The sequence below is a fragment of the Silene latifolia genome, chromosome 10, assembly GCF_048544455.1.
Source record: "Silene latifolia isolate original U9 population chromosome 10, ASM4854445v1, whole genome shotgun sequence".
Classification (NCBI taxonomy): Eukaryota; Viridiplantae; Streptophyta; class Magnoliopsida; order Caryophyllales; family Caryophyllaceae; genus Silene; species Silene latifolia.
Genome location: NC_133535.1, coordinates 112,058,138 through 112,074,399, shown reverse-complemented (window position 1 = coordinate 112,074,399; position 16,262 = coordinate 112,058,138). Strand labels below are relative to the sequence as shown.

Sequence of the window (16,262 nt, the reverse complement as noted above, 5' to 3'; positions counted from 1 at the left end):
GAGTGTTTATTGGGGTACGCGGTTGTACTCGAGTCGCACGACCGGGGTTGATCGTGGGGATTTACTTTGTAATCGGGTTTGGTTATAAAGTAAACCCGATTACAAAGTAAATATTAATAAGAGAGAGGGTGGACGTAGACCTTTAGAGAATAGGTCGAACCACGTTAAAAATCTCGTGTCTCGTGCCTTATTTTGTTTTGTTTATTTTGCAGCCTTTTGATTCACGCGCTCAGTTAGAACAGTATAGCACAACTCTGATGGTTTGAACAGTCTTCGTGACTGTTCATTTCGCCTTGTATACTGTTTTATTATCGAACGTGGACAAACTACTCGCTTTAATTTTTAAAAGGAGTACTTAATTCACCCCCTCCTCCTCTTAAGTACCGGATCGATAAACTCAACCAGTATCAAGATTATGGTATATTTTTTTTTTACCAGAAGATTATGGTATATTTTAATTTCCATTGACTATGGTATATTTTAATTTCAAGAATCGAAACCAATATAAAGATCTTAACAAGCAATACACCAACAGCATCATCCACCCAAATAACGACCAAAACTACACCTACGGCACTACCTCCTTGATAATTTGGTATGCATTATTAATTACCAATTTCCTCCAAGGAAGTCATACTCCAAAAAGTAACCAAGAAATGGAGTTTAGTTTGTCACTACCTCTCATCACGCTAATCCTTACCATACTACTATTCACATACACTTTTATAACCCATTCAAAGAGACACAAACACACATTACCAGGCCCACCAAAACTACCCTTTATCGGCAACCTCCACCAACTCGTCTCCAGAACAACATTGCCACACCGTCGCCTAGCTGAACTAGCCAGGATGTACGGCCCACTAATGCACCTGCCACCTAACCCTAGGTGCGGTCTCCACTGTTATCGTGTCGTCAGCAGAAACGGCAAAGGAGCTGATGCGGACCCATGACGCAGTCCTATGTAGCCGGCCTAAGCTCATGCTGCCTGAAATAATGTTTTATGGGAGCAGTGATATTGCCTTATCTCCCTATGGTGAGTACTACGCTTGAGCTCCTTACCACCAGTCGAGTTCAGGCGGTCAGGTCAATTCGGGTTCAGGAGGTCATGGACCTTGTCAAGGCTCTAGCGTTGGAGTCAAGTAGTGTGGTCAACATAACCGAGAAAATTTTTGATCTCACTTTTAACATCACCTTAAGGTACTTTTAACATCCGAACTAATTGACGGCGATTGCATCTGGATTATCTATAGGTGATCTTTACCCGTCTATCAAGTTCATACACTCCATAAGCGGGATAAAAGGAAAACTCGAGGATTTGGTTAAGAGAGCCGATAAGTTAATGAACCCGATAATTGAAGAACACATAATTAATAAGCTAAGGGATCATAATAACGAGAATGTTGTGGAAGATTTTGTGGACATTCTTTTAAACTTTCACAAGGGTGATCTTCATCCAACCTCTAATGAATTCTCCCTACAAATTGATAACATCAAATCTATTGTTTTGGTATGTTATGTTAATAATCGTTGCTTCCTTATTTATTTTAGGGATTTTCTCAATTAAACTCATGAACTTTTACGTTTTTTAATGTGTAGTTCTCTTCTTTCACAAAAAACTTTGACCGTCAATAACTCTAGGTTATGAGTTCCGAAAAATGATACACTTTGTTTTCAAACCAATGAGCCGTTTAAAGTATATTATGAAGCATGTGTTTTTCTCAAATGTTGTTACTCCGTATTATTTTAGGCTCCTTTTGTTATGGACACAATATTATCATATCAGCACTTCTTGTTTCAGACGGACTATTTCCGTCTGAAATTAAGACGGATGAAACAAATGTAACAATTTTATGATAAAATGTATTATCAATTTTTTTGTTAAAAAGTGACAACTTCAGTTAATTATAACATTTTATTATTAAATAATACTTAGTTTCTATTAAAAAAATATTGAAATTTTCTGATTTTAAGATGAGACCGTTTAAGAGACCTACCCATATCATATCTACTTCAACCTTTATACGCAGGAATTGTTTGGAGCTGGAAGTGACACCTCTTCGACTACAATAGAGTGGGCGATTTCTGAATTGCTCAAGAACCAAAGAGCATTGGAGAAGGCAACGGATGAGGTGCGCCAAATTCATCAAGGAAAAGAATGTAAGATAAACTTAATGATTTCATTAATGAAATCAGTCACAAGAATCAATATAGACTTGAATTAATTCAACCCTAATACAATCAATAGACGGAATAAAGGACTAACCTTGGTCCATATCTTACAGACGCAATCAATACAATAAGAAGTATAAGACGATTGATTCTCCTCCTTAACCCTTTCCTTTATGTTCCTTTGATGATGGAGGAAGAAACTGACTTTCACCCTTTCACTTTAATCGTAGGTATGTTTGTGTTTTTGTCATATGAATAGATTATTATTTTTAACTCTAAGTATATATAATATATTACGTAGGAACTGTTAAAGACAACAGTAAAATAAACGATTGGGGCCGACTTTTCTGTCGGACAGTGCTTTGGAATTTACCAGTTCCTCAGATGTGGAAGATTTTGATTTGGAAGATTGTCACCAATGCTCTGCCAATCGGACAGGAGTTTTATAAGAGGAATATAGAGGTGGATCCCTCCTGTAGCATGTGTGGCGGTGATCAACGAGCTATGGAAACAACTGAACACCTATTTCGAGATTGTGGTCTTTCAAGCCGAATCTGGGCAGGCTCTGATTTAGGCATTCGGGTGGAGGGAGCAGGGGGCGTTTCTATATCCGATTGGATATGCAACTGGATTCGTTACCTCTCCAAAAGAGATGAGGGGACTCGTGAGGTGATCCTTTTTATAACTACCTTATGGGCTCTATGGACCGTGCGAAACAAGATCAAATTCCAGAATCAGGTTCTCAACTCGCAAGGTATCACCAATATGGTCTTCAAGGTTATCTAGGAGCAAACGAACATCTTGTGGAAGTCCTTCAATTCGAGACAATCTCAGGTTGATAAAGGGATAGAGGAAGGGACACCTCAAAAGGAAGCTTTGGCTATTCGAAATGGTCGTCCGGTGTGTATTCTGGGCATACCGATTGGTTGTGCGGTGGTACGTGTGAAAGTTGATGCTAGCTGGAACCGTAATTATGAGGCGGCTTTCGGATGGATTGCTTCTGATGGCACAGGGAGGGAGCTGGAAAGGAGGCAGGAACGTATCAGGGCGGAATCGGAACTGCAGGCGGAAGCTCTGGGGATACAAGATATTGTGCTATGGGCACAAGAGAGGCGGGTTCTCCACTTGGATATTTCTTTGGATTGTCTACAACTTGTCACTCAATTAGCGGGAGCAGAAAAGGATGACCACAGGATCACGGGTATTCTAGAAGACATTCGGGCTTCCTTTAGTTTTTTTCATTGCTTAGTTTTTAACTTTATTCCGAGGCGTTTCAATGGCTTTGCGCATAATCTAGCAAAGCAGGCCATGAATTTGTAAAACCTTTATTTACAGCTGTCAAAAAAAAAAAAAAAAAAAAAAAAAAACCTTTTCGCACAATCAAACCCGATCGTACCTTTTCGTGAAAGCGGACGTATATTAGGGTAAGGTAGGAGGGAATAATAATTCCCGTACTTTAATTACATTTAATCGAGACCGATCCATCACGGTGTCGTCTTTTATATTAAAATCTCGTAACATTTAATATTAACTTAACTTCTATTTAAACCCGAAACACATAGGCCACTGGAATATTATAAAATGTTCTAACTTTCTCCCACTTGGCCTTTGTGTCGACTTGATGGTTCAATAATACTATAATGTGCACTTTTATGTTAAGCTTTTTAACTTTTGTATCTTTAATTGAACTAGAACTAATTTGATCATGGCGGTCACACGTCATTTATTAATCGACATGATTCCTTCCATGTATCACAAATCAATTCCAAATCTAAGTCACCTTTAATTTGAGAAGAGCATTAATTCTCACAATTAGCCACATGTAATCTAACAACTGTAATGTATACATATACTATAATGATTAACATGTCCGCTATAACAGAAACAGTATTATAAGTGAATTCTAGATGTCACATTTATTACAAGCATATTAACTTTATAATAACAAGGCTTTTGATACAACACCCGTGCGTTCTACATGGCCAATGAACATCTTAGGTGGTAATCCCTTAGTTAATGGATCTGCTACCATCTTATCCGTTCTTATATGCTCAAATGACACTCTTTGCTTCTGTACCTCCTCTTTGACCGATAAGAACTTTAATTCCATGTGCTTAGCACCCTTGGAGTATTTATCGTTCTTAGAGAAGAAAAGCAGACTGAGAATTATCACAATAAATTCTCAGCGGCTTGGCTATACTATCGACGATCCCAAGTCCCGAGATAAAATTTCGCAACCACAATGCATGAATAGTGGCCTCAAAGCATGCTACAAATTCAGCTTCCATAGTAGAAGTAGCAATGACAGACTGCTTCCCACTTTTCCATGATACTGCCCCTTCAGCTAAAAGGAACAAGTAGCCAAATGTTGATTTTCTACTATCAACACATCCGGCATAATCTGAATCTGAATAACCAATCACCTCAAGATGAGATCTCCTATAAGTAAGCATGAACTCCATAGTGCCTTGCAAGTACCTAAGGACCTTCTTTGCAGCTTTCCAGTGGTCCATTCCAGGATTACTTTGGTACCGACCCAACATTCCAACATCAAAGCTGATATCTGGTCGAATACATGTCTAAACATAGTTCAAACTCCCAACCACAGATGCATAGGGAATTCTCTCCATTTCTTTTCGTTCTAGCTCATTACGGGAACATTGCATTTTACTAAACTTGTCTCCTTTTTGTATAGGAATTATCCCTGCAGAGCATTCATTCATTCTATATCTCTCCAAAACTTTGTCAATGTAAGCTTTCTGAGACAACCCTAACAATCCTTGTTGTAATACTACGGTGTTATGTGTCTATGAGTACTCTATCGAGTGGGGCTTACTCTATCGAGTAAGTAGCTTTTACGCAAAACAGTAGTCTACCTGTAGGGTACTCGATCGAGTAAGTCGGGGACTCGATTGAGTAAGGGTCACTCGATCGAGTAAGTCACTTACTCGATCGAGTAAGTGTGTTTTACGGGTTTGTTTTGACGGGTTTTGTTAATAATGCGGGATTAATATAAAAGCTTTCGTCACTTTTTCCTTAAACACTTTTATCATCCTAAAACCTTTCTAAAGAAGATTGAAAGTTACGTTGTTTGCTTTCGCCGCATTATTAGCAAATCCCAAGGCTTGGTTGGTCGGATCATCTTGTTCTTTACACCGTTGTGATCGTCGTGTCGAGGGTAAATTCCTTGTATAATTTATGTAGTGTTTCGTTGAGTTTCTTTAAAATCCTAATTGGGTAATTTGGGGGTTTTGGGAGTATTTTGATACTAGATGGTGATTGTATGATTGTATATTTGATAAGAGGTGATTTTGTTGAAGTTGGTGATTTCTTTTCCAGGTAGGGTTTCCCTACTCAGTATTGATTACATAATGTTGTTGATGGTTGATAATTGTTGTTGGTTTGTATCGTATTGGAATTGATAATTGGTGATTGTGTTGTATATTGTGATTGTTTGTCTGTGGTTCTCGAGGTGCGTCCTCGGCTGAGTGGAGTCACTTGCGGGAGTGACTTCATGCCCTTGATTCGCCTTCTGTGGAACCCGCCACATAAGGGATTTGCACATTAATGAACATGGGTTTATCGCTCGGATGAGGTGAGCGGGGCTTAGATGGGAACGGCTGCGGTCCTCCACTGGCAGCGAGGAATACCTGTTGTGATGGGTATTCTGGCAGGGCTACACACTTTAGTGTGTAGTCAGGTGTGTGATGATGTGACGGAGTTTGGGGATTGTTTGATTGTATTATCGTTTTGTTGCAGCTGTTTGTTTTGTGTAATCAGTACTGACCCCGTTTAAATGTTTTAAAAACTGTGGTGATCCATTCGGGGATGGTGAGCAGTTGTCTAGCAGGTATACTGTGGATGCGCGCGGGATTAGCTGGGGATGGAGTTGCCACGAGTCTGATAGTAGTCTTCCGCTGTGTTGTCATATTACTTTTGTTACTTTAGTTGTAGTTTGGTTTTAGAACGGTTGTACTTTACTTTACAGTTGGTTTTGTTATGTAATCACTTAAACTTATCTATTAAAGTACGTTCTTTTATGGTCTATTTGATATACATTGCCTCGGGTGACCGAGATGGTAGCATTCGCATGCATTAGGTGGTCCTGGTAAGGCGCTTGGTGTATGGGGGTGTTACAAAGTGGTATCAGAGCAACGATTTTGGAACCTGTAACAAATGAACCCAATGAACTTAGGGAGTCAAAATAAAATGAACCCGGGTAGGAGTTGTTAGGAACTAATGCAAAGGCTTGTGAGACGTCCTAAAGTCGCGAACTCGCCCTACAAATTTGAACTGGTCACTAGGGGGTGTCATGGGATCGCTATGTGTTTACTAATGTTCTATTGCGTATGTTGGATGATGTGTTGTATAGAAATGTTGGAAAATGATGAAGTGAATATATGATAAAGTGTTGTGAATAAGCATGTTGCATGATAGTTGGTTTACAATGTTGTTTTAAATTGTTGGAAAAGTATATGAGAATGATGAATGATGTGGTGGAAAAAGGGGAGTAGTTCATATATGATAATATACGATGAATAATGATGTTGCAGGATGGATGCTTTATAATGTGGCATAATAGTAACAGGTGAATTGGAATGTTATGTCGTATACGTATATTTTGTTTGCGTAAAGTTGTATAATAAGTTCATATACTTGTCTATTGTTGTATCATATGCACTTGTTAGATAAAGAATGTGGTTGAAATGGATGAATTGATTGGAAAAGATGAAATGGCAATTGCATGAGAATATGAATTTGTGATTATGAATATGTTTAGGTGACGAAGTGGATTTGTAATATTGTTGTATTAGTAACATGGAAATAGGATTTGTAATGTATGAGTATGTTTTGTGTTACGAAATGTTATAAAGTTAAAGCATGCGGGTAGTACATGATTGATAAGTTGAATGTTATATGAGCATGATAGATGTTATTGTTTGGCTTTTTGTAGGTAGTAACATGTGGTTAGGGATAGTGGTTTTACAAGTATCGAGTTGCTTTTGTTCACTTTGTTGATGTTTAAGTTGTTTGAAAGAGAAAATCAAATAGTTATGTTGTCCGATTACAGCGAAGTGGTCTTTAAACTGTTATAACTTGAGATGTATATATGATTTTGATGTGATTCCAATTGAAGGTGATAGCTTATCTTTTTACGATTCTAACGATAGGTCACACGCCCAAAATGACCAAGAAACGAGTGAGATATGACCGTTTTACGAAAATTGGACAGTGTTGAGAAATGCGTAGGGTACTCGATCGAGTGGCCCTTACTCGATCGAGTGCACCTCTTATTACTCGATCGAGTAATCCTTACTCGATCGAGTAGCCCTGGTAATTTCTTATACGTGCTTCTGACCTTCGCCTACTCGATCGAGTAGATTGTACTCGATCTAGTGACCCCTGTTTTGGGTCATATGCTCATCTTTTGACTTCGTTGCATATTATGTTTAATTCAAAGATGTTATTTTGCTTCTTGATGCATTGTTTTACATGTGTGTCGATCGTGATGCATAAGTTACCCAATCTTATGATGTAGTGAGTGGCACCTTATGGTGGGTATGAGTTCGGTGGGGAGGACATGAGTTATATGTGGTTGTGATGGATAGTGGAAAAAAAAAAAAGGAACATTGATGAGTTGATTGAGGCATGGTGCAAGTTTTGTGAGACGTGGTGAGTGATATATTTGCGAATTTGAGTAATGTAAAGGTAAGTGTATATGAGCATGCAGTGATGTAAGTGTAAGGAACGTGAGGATAAAAAGGTTGACAGGAAGGATGTGGGTAATAGCAACTTGAGATGTGTAAGGAATTATGGAGGGAGATGGTTAGATTGTGTTGGTTAAGAATATATGTAATGAAAGTCGTTGTAGAGGGATGGAGAAGAGTGGTATATAATGAACTCAGATGGAGACATGTCGCGACGTGGATTTGTAGATAGTGAGTGAGTTTGGGAGATTTGGTTTATTAAGAGGTAAAACTAGTGTGTGATATCCTTGGGCAAATAAAGGTATGAGATGAGTTTTGGTCTTAGGAAAGAAGAAAAAAAAAAAGGTAATTGTTGCTCAGTAAACGATGATTTTGTGGACTGATTAGTGGTAGGTGTGAGTGAGTAGAATGATGAGAGAGGGCCCATGGTAAGAAAGAGTGAGAAGGTACCGATATGAAGTAATGAAATTTGAGTTTTGGAGCAACGAAAAGGTAACTGGATTACTAGAGAGTTAGGTAAAAGGTGTAAGGAGATGAACTAATAATTGGTATTGTTGAGTGTAAAGGGAAGAGAAGGATGAAAGTAAGCTGAGAAAATGTCGATCAGAGTTAAGGAACACGAAAGTAAGGAATCATGGAAATGTGTGATAACATCATGAGAGGGTGCGAGTTAATGGATATATAGGAGTTTCAGCACAACATGTTAGCCATGAGCTTCGAGGACTTAAAGGGAGTAAAAGTTGGAAGAGTGTTTGCACGATATGAGATTTTGGAGGTGAGTTAGGTGGCGAAACAATTAAAGGCAAAATTGGATTGAATGATCAGGTAAATGTTGTTGATGGATTTAAGGTACGTTATTTGGGATGCTAACCGAAGATAGGAAAGAAACCGTGATATTTAGAGATGAGTATAAGAGGTTTGATGTACGAACGGTGGTAGTGTGGAAGTGTTGTCACTAGTGGTTAAGGGCGATGATAAGCATGAAAGATAGCCATTTTAAAGAGGTTGGTTTTTGTAGAGGTCGGATTGGTATGTTTGGTTATGAGGGGGTATACGATGTGGACATAGGAGGCGGTTGCTAGTAGTTGAGTATTAGCTGTATGGTTATATTTGGCAGGATAGTTATGCGAATGGGAGAATACGTTATGATAGGCATACGAGTTAAGCTCGGGCGAGAGGTAACCTTTATCAAGTGGTAACTTACGTGTTCAGGATTGACTCGTTGGATGTGATTACGGGTCTATGATGTGTATAAACGTTTGTGTGAGGTTTTGACCTCACGATAAGTGGTATGGTGTGATAGTTATAAAGTTGTTATTTGAATGTTCTGTAATGCATGTTGGGTACAGTAACCTAATGGAATGATATTCAAAAAGTGACAGTTTGAGTGATCTAGCATGGCTAGTTATACTTGTGTGTGTATTCATGATATATGTTTATTCCGTGTAATGGTATGGGTGATATTCATAAGGTTGGTATCTGTTTATTCCGTGTAATATGTTGCGTTGTGATCTAGTAAAGAAGTTTTGAGTAAGTTTTCTTGTCCGAAAAGTTATATTGAGTCAGTGTTTATGGGAATTGTATAAGTTGCGATGACTATCGATGTAGCTGTTGTGCCTCGGGTGATGATTCGGGCACGGTATTTCGTGTTGTGATGCGGGTATTTTCGCGCTGCGGTGCGGCTGTTAGTGGCGGTGTTGTGATGCCGTCGTCGGTTGTGGTGGAGTAGGTGGGATGAGTACGTTTTCGAATGAGTATACCAGTCATATAGATTGTTGTTTTGTTTACTGCTGTTTCCTGCGAGTTTCGGTTTGGACATATAGACGGTTATTTTGTTTATTGATGTTTCTTACCAGTTTCAGCTTGGGCATGAGGGTAGAGTATGATATGGAAGAGAGTTGTGTATGTTTCTGTTGCCGGTATGGTATAGTGATATCCTGTTGGTGGGACACAGTTGTAAGAGGTTGTTAAAGTACTTTTGACCTTGTTTTGGATGAGGCATGGGTTGACATAGTAATGGCAAGTGATTTGTGGAACAGGTGTTGTACTAATCTGGAAGCTGCAAGTAGTTCATAATCTTTTATAGAGACAGTGAACATAAGGTGTTGGGGATTAGTATCAAGTTAAGTTATGTATGAGCTTTGCGGTGATGAAAGAAAAGAATTTGAGGATCTAGTGTGAGTGTGTGTAATAAGTGTGGATCGTGAGTTCTGTTTTTGGAGATAAGTGCTTTGTATAGAGGAGTATGTCGTTTTACGGTAATGTGGAAGAATTGGAGTATTGGTTATACTAAGGATTTTAGGGTATAGGGTAGGTGGTGTGCCGAATGAATTGATGTATGGGAACTGTTTAAGTAAGAGAGCCTTGGAAATAGGAGTGGTTATAGGTGTTGAGGTTTATAGGAGTTTATCATTGACGTGTGGTGGTAATGAGAAGATATAGCTAAGGATCTAGTATTAGTGAGTTACGAGGACATAACATTTATCTTAAGCGGAGTAGGATGCGACAAAGAGAATTTGATGGTTGTGCATGTTGTAGTATAATTGGAAGTAGAGTGTTGGTGTAGCATAAAGGATGGATCTTTGTTGTGATTGATTTTATTAAAGGTCATGGCCGTGCTTGTAGTAGTTCGATGTTTAGGAATGGGAGAATACTTCGATAGTGTTGGCAGTGGGACGATGATGTTTATGAGTTCAATAATGTTGACATTTGGATGATGATGTTTATGAGTGTCAGTAAACTTCAAGGACGAAGTTCCTTTTAAGGATGGTAGAATGTAACATTCCGTTTGATATTTATGAGTGTCTTGATATTGGATTTTCTAGTGGATGATGTAGTTGATACGATATCGTGAGCCATGTTGTGGAGGTAGGTATAGTTGGTGGAGTTGGTGTTAAGAGTTCACGTTTTATAGGTTGGGATTTGTTTTGAGTTCTTAGTTGCGTTGTTGTGTCTTGATCGAGTCAGTACGTTTGTTTTTGAGTATGGGTTTGAACTTCGGGGACGAAGTTCTTTTTAAGGAGGGAAGACTGTAATACTACGGTTTTATGTGTCTATGGGTACTCTATCGAGTGGGGCTTACTCTGTCGAGTAAGTAGCTTTTACGCAAAACAGTAGTCTGCCTGTAGGGTACTCGATCAAGTAAGTCGGGGACTCGATCGAGTAAGGGTCACTCGATCGAGTAAGTCACTTACTCGATCTAGTAATTGTGTTTTACGGGTTTGTTTTGACGGGTTTTGTTAATAATGCGGGATTAATATAAAAGCTTTCGTCACTTTTTCCTTAAACACTTTTATCATCCTAAAACCTTTCTAGAGAAGATTGAAAGTTACGTTGTTCGCTTTCGCCGCATTATTAGAAAATCCCAAGGCTTGGTTGGTCGGATCATCTTGTTCTTTACACCGTTGTGATCGTCGTGTCGGGGGTAAGTTCCTTGTATAATTTATGTAGTGTTACGTTGAGGTTCTTTAAAACCCTAATTGGGTAATTTGGGGGTTTTGGGAGTATTTTGATACTAGATGGTGATTGTATGATTGTATATTTGATAGGAGGTTATTCGTTGAAGAACGATTTTGATTAGCTGAATGTGACGATCTTGGTGATTGCTTTTCCAGGTAGGGTTTCCCTACTCAGTATTGATTACATAATGTTGTTGATGGTTGATTATTGTTGTTGGTTTTTTCGTATTGGAATTGATAATTGGTGATTGTGTTGTATATTGTGATTGTTTGTCTGTGGTTCTCGAGGTGCGTCCTCGGCTGAGTGGAGTCACTTGCGGGAGTGACTTCACGCCCTTGATTCGCCTTCTGTGGAACCCGCCACAGAAGGGATGTTCACATTAATGAACATGGGTTTATCGCTCGGATGAGATGAGCGGAGCTTAGGTGGGAACGGCTGCGGTCCCCCACTGGCGGCGAGGAATACCTGTTGCGATGGGTATTCTGGCAGGGCTACACACTTTAGTGTGTAGTCAGGTGTGTGGTGATGTGACGGAGTTTGGGGATTGTTTGATTGTAATATCGTTTTGTTGCAGCTGTTTATTTTGTGTAATCAGTACTGACCCCGTTTAAATGTTTTAAAAACTGTGGTGAACCATTCGGGGGTGGTGAGCAGTTGTCTAGCAGGTATACTATGGATGCGCGGGGGATTAGCTGGGGATAGAGTTGCCACGAGTCTGATAGTAGTCTTCCGCTGTGTTGTCATAATACTTTTGTTACTTTAGTTGTAGTTTGGTTTTAGAACGGTTGTACTTTACTTTACAGTTGGTTTTGTTATGTAATCACTTAAACTTATCTATTAAAGTACGTTCTTTTATGGTCTATTTGATATACATTGCCTCGGGTAACCGAGATGGTAGCATTCTCATGCATTAGGTGGTCCTGGTAAGGCACTTGATGTATGGGGGTGTTACACTTGTGATCTATCACGGAAAATTTCGATTCCGATCACATAGGATGCCTCACCCATATCTTTCATTTCAAAGTTTTTAGATAGATATTTCGTTACATCATGTAACATGCCTAGATCATTCGCAGCAAGCAAAATATCTTCAACATATATGACTAAAATAACAAATCTGCTCCCACTGATCTTAATGTAGATACACCGATCAACGGTAATCTCTACAAATCCATATGACGTGATGGTATCATTAAACTTTAAATACCATTGTCTAGAAGCTTGTTTTAGTCCATATATCGACTTTCTCAGCCTACACACTTTATCTTCATTACCCGGGGATGCAAATCCTTCAGGTTGGTCCATATATACTTCTTCCTCAAGCTCACCGTTTAGAAAGGCGGTCTTTACATCCATTTGGTGAAGCTCGAGATCATAATGAGCTACCAAATCTAAAACAATTCTTAAAGAATCTTTCTTTGACACCAGAGAGAAAGTTTCTTTGTAATCAATGCCATCCTTTTGAGTGAAATCTTTGGCAACAAGTCGAGCCTTATACCTTTCAATGTTGCCTTTAGAGTCCCTTTTGGTCTTATAGACCCATTTCGACTCGACGGCCTTAGAACCTTCAGGCAACACAACTAAGTTCCATACTTTGTTGTCATCCATAGATTTCATCTCCTCTTTCATGGCAATTAACCACTTTTCAGAATTGTCACTTTCCATGGCCTTATGGAATGAGACTGGATCCTCACTAATGCTCAAGTCACATTCAACTTCAACGTCATATGTCTCGTAGTCATTTGGGATGGCTGATCTTCTTTCTCTTATAGATCGCCTTAATTGTTCCTGTGGAACGTTGGCTAATCTCCTTCGCCTTACAGATTACCTTGACTGTTCACGTGACATATTATTCTCCCCTTGAATTGTGACTTGATCATCATTGTTGTTGTCATTTTGTGGGTTTTGCATGTCATTTCGTGGTTGTTCCATTATGTCATATGACTGTGATGACACGATTGGTACAACAATTCACATGCAACTTCAGGGGAAGGAACTTCAACCTGGATTTCTTTAATGTCCACTTTTCATGGTTCAGTGCTCCCACTAGTTTGACCGTTCTCAATGAATCTAGCATTTCCAGTCTCTACTATTCTCGTACTGTGATTAGGACAGTAAAATCTATACCCCTTTGACTTTTCAGGATAGCCAATGAAATGACCACTGACTGTTCTAGGATCTAGCTTCTTTTCATTTGGGTTATACAACCTTACTTCAGCTGGGCAACCCCAAACTCGAAGAGGTCTTAAACTCGGTTTCCTTCCCGTCCATATTTCATAAGGAGTCTTAGGAACTGCTTTACTAGAAACGCGGTTTAAAACATAGGTTGTTGTCTTTAATGCATAAATCCATAGTGAAAGAGGTAAAGAACAATTACTTAACATGCTCCTAACCATTTCCATTAAAGTACGGTTTCGCCTTTCAGCAACACCGTTCTACTGAGGTGTACCGGACATTGTATATTGTGCACAAATACCCCTACTTTCAAGTAACTTTGCAAATGGACCAGGACATTGTCCATTTTCAGTAAACCTTCCATAAAACTCACCACCTCTATCAGACCTCACAATTTTCACTTTCTTTTCTAGCTGCCTTTCCACCTCATTTATGAATATCTCAAGGACATCCACAAAAAGAGCATTTTCATGCAACAAATAAGTGAAAACATACCGCGAGAAATCATCTATAAAAGTGATAAAGTACTTTTCACCACTCCAGGATGGAGTCTCAAAAGGTCCACATATATCGGTGTGTATAATTTCTAAAAGCTGAGAGCTTCTTGTAGCTGATTTCTTTACTGTATGTTTAGTCTGATTGCCTTTAATACAGTCTACACATACATCTAAGTCACTAAAATCCAATTGAGGTAGAATTTCATCTTTTACCAACCTCGTTAACCTTTCTTTGGATATGTGACCTAGCCTTTGATGCCACAAGTAAGCTGATTTTTCGTTCGATGCACTACGTTTAATACCTTGACACTCAACATAAAATAGGGACAATCTTTAAGATCTATATGACAACCAGTGTCTAAGATTAATCTGTAAGTCCCAATGCCCTCAATGCGTGCCTTCATCCTATTTCCCATGGATACAAACTGTTCAGCTCCTCTTATGGGCCGGATCATACGATATCCCTGTTTAATGTGAGAAATATGAGTAGTTGCACCAGAATCTAACCACCAAGTATTATTAGGTACTTCTATAAGATTTGATTCAAAGCAAACAAAACTATAATGTTTACCTTTCTTTTCGAACTATGCCTTCCTTTTAGGACAATCCTTCTTAAAGTGTCCCGTTTTCTTGCAAAAGTGACACTTCTTTTCTTTCTGGATCGCACTTTTAGGTCCTTTAAAGAAAGACTTTCCCTTCTTACCATTCTTACCCTTCTTACTCGGTTTAGCCTTGCTGCTGCTGGCACCATCATAACTCAAGAAATGAACAGCTTGATCTTTCATCTTCTTTAATCTCCCCTCCTCCTGTATAAGCATGGCTTTTAACTCTTGATAGTTTCATTTATCTTTAATGGTGTTATAGTTCACCTGAAACTGGCCAAACTCATAAGGTAGAGAGTTAATGATGAATTGGACCAAGAAAGTATCACTTACGTCCATCCCTAAAGTCTTCAACTTTGCTGCCAGGTTAGACATGTGTGTCACATGATCATGAATCGGTTGAGACCAGTCAAACCTTTTAGTAGTAAGGTCACTCATTAAACTACCAACAATTGACTTATCAGCTAAATCCGACTGTGAACACTCTTTTACTTTAAGCATGAATTCCCTTACTTTCTCTGTTTTAGGCATGGAGGGCTTAATGTTATTAGTCATTGTCATCCTCATGAGGTGTAAACCCAACCTGTTAGATTTCTCCCAAGCCTGATGATACCGTCGTCAGGTACCAAAAATAAATACCTAGTTACACTAACAGAAGCTAGCAGTAAGTAGGGCCGATCTCCACAGGGAGGCGGTCACTATCCACTTGTCTACTTGGTCTGTCTAAGGTCACAGTGGGGGTTTTGAGTTGTTTTAACTAAACTAATGAGATTAAAAAGGAATAAGAAAAATTAAATAGAGAGAGGACTAGGATTTTGGGTCATCAATGAACGTCAGTCAATTGCAGTGAAGGTCACAGATTAGTCGATGTGTCGGTCTAAGGGGCAACGAATATCTCCTTCCGGTCTCAATTCGCCCTAAAATACTATTAGCTTAGCTTCCGCCCTCACTAAAGCATCCTATTGTTCACTGCAGGTCTCACCCCTTCCAACCTTCCGGTCCAGGTCAAAGCTTACCAAAATTAAATAGGCTAATTGCATCGATTCAACTAGCAGGATACAATTAAAGCAGTGATTAACAACATAGATAAAAACGACAACGACAATCTGCAAACTAATTAACAATTAACATCGGTCCATCGAATCCCCTAATCCCAGCAAAGAGAATTAGCTAGACATAATAAAGGGAAGAACAGAATTAAAGAGAGAAATAATAAACATTAATAAAGGAGAAAAGGGAAAGAGAGGAAGTTACAGTAAATCCGGGAAATGAGAGAAAGGAATGTTTACAGAGAAAAGAGCAAAGTAAAAGTATCAAGGAACGCAGTCGAAGAGTGAAGAGAGGAGAGAAAAAGAGAGGTACAAATGACGTCTCTCCTTCCTATTTATAAGAAATAGGATTTTTATTTGACCTAATACGAAAAAGATTAAGAAAAGCCCGAGCCCATAGAAAACCACTCGATCGAGTGGTTTAGAACAACTCGATCGAGCAAATCCGAGCTCAAACCACTCGATCGACTAGAAACTATACTCGATCGAGTAGACCCTAATAAGAAACTATTCGATCGAGCTAAGAAAGCACTCGATCGAGGTCTTCAACCATCCATAAGTACTCGATCGTCTAGAAATGCACTCGATCGAGTGAAATAT

General features: G+C 39.0%; 1 pseudogene; it reads left to right on the top strand.

Moving 5' to 3' along the window:
* The first annotated feature begins 656 nt into the window (after positions 1–656).
* LOC141608074 (desmethyl-deoxy-podophyllotoxin synthase-like) overlaps positions 657–16,262 on the top strand; it is a 33,217-nt pseudogene continuing 17,611 nt past the window's right edge.